Here is a 3,546-nt window from a genome sequence, read left to right on the forward strand (position 1 = left end):
GACGTAGCCATTATGCAACTGCTGGTCCCAAGGTCTCTTATTGAAGAGAGCATCAAGACCACCACACACCGAGCATTGACACGATGCACCCTGTGTACGTTGCTATCTGCCTTCTTTCATTTAGTATCATGCGTTCTGACAGTGATCCTTGCTGTCGCATAGCGGGGATAATCTTTAAATAGCAGTTTCGCTTTACTGATGGGTAAATATGCCACCGTACATACCTATCACAATTTATTTATTCACTCATTGGTTGATGGACATCTGCATGGGATCAGCGCTCTTACAAAAGAGGCTGAAGGAAGTGTTCCGGCTCCTCTCTGTGGGGGCACAGTGTTGATCCTTTATGCCCCTTTCTCTCTTCTGCCATGGGAAGACACCTACACAGCGCCATCCTGAGGAACAGACCTTCGCCAGGCACTGAACCTGCTGGAGCTCAAACTTCGACTTTCCAGCCTCTAAAACGGTAAGCGATCCATTTCTATTATTTATAAACTACCCAGCCTGTGGTGTTTTGTTATAGCAGCAGGAGCTGGCTACGAAAGGTTTTAATTTGCATATCCCTGATGACAAAAGATGTTGGATGAGCACGTTCTCATATTCTTACCGGTTCTTCGTGCATCTTCCTTTGTGAAGTGTATGTTTATTCCTTTGGGCCTTTCCTTTTTTTTTTTTTTTTTTGAGTTATTTATTTAATTTGAAAATATATTCATTCATTTATTTTAATTTGTCCAGAGAGAGACACACACACACAGAGGGAAAGTGAGAAAGCAAGCCAGCAGGTCCGGGACTCAAATTGTGGTCAGCCATGTGGGAACGTGCTACATCACCTGCTGGCCCCTTGACCTTTCCTTCTATTTGGTTGGGTTGTTTGTCTTTTTACTGGTTTGTCAGAAAAGTCATGACAGTTTTTCTACTCATGAGTTCTTTATTCTGGACACAAATCCTTTCTTTTATATATATATACCAGACCTGGTGCCTTCAAACCCACACTGATCATATATGAGCACGTATCCAAGATCCCAGGAGGAGAACAGAGGAGGGAATGGATTGCAGCATGGTCATCCCACCTGGTGAGTGATTTCTTGCTTTCTGTGTCTCTGTCTCTCTGGCGAGTGCACACGCGCTATAACAAAAATCTCTCTCTCAAAAAAAAAAAAAGATATATATGTTATGAATATTTCTTCCCAGTCTGTTGTTGCTTGCCTATTTTCTTTTTCTCCTTCTCCTTCTTCAAGAGAGGTTTTAGCTATAGGGTGCATACACTTGTCGGAAAGACAGAGAAACAGAAAGTGAGAAATCACCCCCTGGGGGGATGGCCTCACCACAATCCCTTCTCCTCTATTCTCCTCTCAGGCACGCATGCACACATGCCCAGTGTGAGTTTAACCCAGCGAGTCTAGGACTCGAACCACAGTTGACAATATGGGATCCCAGCAATGAACCATTACACCATCTGCTGGTTCCTCTATTTTCTTGATAGCACTTTCAATTTTTTTTCCCCTGAGCAGAAATTTTATTTTGATGAAATCCATTATCAGCAGTTTTTAGGGGCCATGCTTTTTGTATCCTTTATAAGAAATCTTTGCTTATCCTGAGACTCCAAATATATTCTCCTGTTTTCATCTTTCTTTTTTTTTTAGAGAGAGATTTTTGCTATCAGGTGTGTGAGCTCACCAGAGAGACAGAGAAAGAGACAGAAAGTGAGAAATCACACCCCTAGGGAAGATGGCTATACCACAACTCTTTGTCTCCATTCTCTTCTCAGGAACTTAGGTACTCATGCACACCTGCCCAGCATGAGTTTTAAGCTGTTGGATCTGGGATTCAAACCATGGTCAACTACGTGGGAGTCCAGCGATGTAATCGTTACGCCATCTGCTGATTCTTAGTCTCCTGTTTTCTAGTAGCTTTATCAATTTACTTTATGTCTAGGTTTATGATTGCTCTTTTTTTTTTTTGGAGAGGTTTTTGCTATAGGGCGCGTGCGCTCACCAGACAGACAGAGAGAGACAGAGAGACAGAAGGCGAAAAATAACCCCCAGGGGGGATGGCCACACCACAATCCCTTCTCCTCTGTTCTCCTCTCGGGATCTTGGGCATGCACGCACACGCGCCCGGCGTGAGTTTTAAGCCACCGGGTTAGAGACGTGAACCGCGGTCGACTACATGGGAGTCCAGCGACATAGCCATTACGCTAACTGCTGTTCCCAAGACTTATGATTGCTCTTAAATTGAATGCTGTATATGGTGTGAGGTAAGGATCGAGCCCTTTGACTCACGTGAATATCTACTTACTCCAGTACTATTTGTTGGTGTCCTTTTCAAAAACCATCTGTCTGACTCTGTCAGATAGCTCTTGAGGTCTTTCCAACACTAAGCACCCCAGCTAAAAATGTGTCTTGTGTCATCTTTCTCTCCTGAAAGTGGGGCCTGCAGAGTGGCAGCATTTCGTTACTTGGGAACTTGTTAGAAATTTGGAATCTGGCACCATTCCAGCCCTGCACACCCCGGGGTGATTCATACACGCGTTATCTCTTATGGAGCACTGGTGCAGATGATTTTTGAAGAATAGGGGAAATGTCATCATGACATTTGCTGTTTCTCTATGCAGTGGAGGCTGTGGGTCCTGACGACCCAGTTTCTCTAGCTGAAATGTTCGACTTACTCCCAGATTTAGACTCTGAGTTGGGGGTTGAAGGGTGGGGACTCACCCACTCTTCGACTGTTTACTCTCTAATATCCACAACTACCTGCTCACTTACCCAGCAGTTCCTCTCCTCCATACACATCTTTCCATCCCTAAGCCTCAGTTTCCTCCGTTGCAAAGCCAACATAGCCACCGTCCCTGTCTCAGGGGTTATGCAACACGAAGTAATCTGAGGAGTACCTTGGTACAGAGACAGCAGAGTAGAAGCCAGTGATCCTCACCGCCCTTTTAGAGCTCGGCCCCCAGAAGCCCCTAAACACCAGGGGCCTTTTTTCGCAGCCCACTTCCCTCCACCCGACTGATCAAGCCCGCCTTCTCTCCAACCCGACTCGTCTCTCCCTCCTCCGCGCCCCTAGGGCAGCGTGCACCGATAAATCTTGCCCAGCACATTGCATTGTTACAACGCGTCGTCCTCGCGACGGACCGTCCCCCGCCTCGCTTAGGAGTTGCTAAAAGACGGGTTCTCTGCCTCTGTCGTCTTTAAAGCCCTAGCCTCGGGCACAGTGCCTGGCACTTGGAGGGCGCTGGATAAATGTTTGCAAAACCGAAATCTAGGTGGAGCAGGTGCCCAGCCCTCCACATGCGGGGGGTAGGGTACGTGCAGGAGGTGGGGGCAGGAGAGAAGGCTGGCCGTGTGCCCCGGCGCGGGGACACGGGCAGGGGGCTCCTCCAGGCTCGGGGAGGAGGAGAGTGGGGAGGGAAGGCGGGCGAGCGGGGGGCCGCGGTGCCAGACGCCGAGGGCGGCCCGCGCTCCGCCCCCTCCTCCTGCCCGCACCCCGCCTCCTCCCGCTTCTCCGCCCCCGCCCCGCGCGGCCACGGCAGGGAGGGGCCCGGGA

Source organism: Tupaia chinensis, unplaced genomic scaffold (genome assembly GCF_000334495.1).
Source record: "Tupaia chinensis unplaced genomic scaffold, TupChi_1.0 Scaffold144741_1, whole genome shotgun sequence".
In the NCBI taxonomy this organism is placed as follows: Eukaryota; Metazoa; Chordata; class Mammalia; order Scandentia; family Tupaiidae; genus Tupaia; species Tupaia belangeri.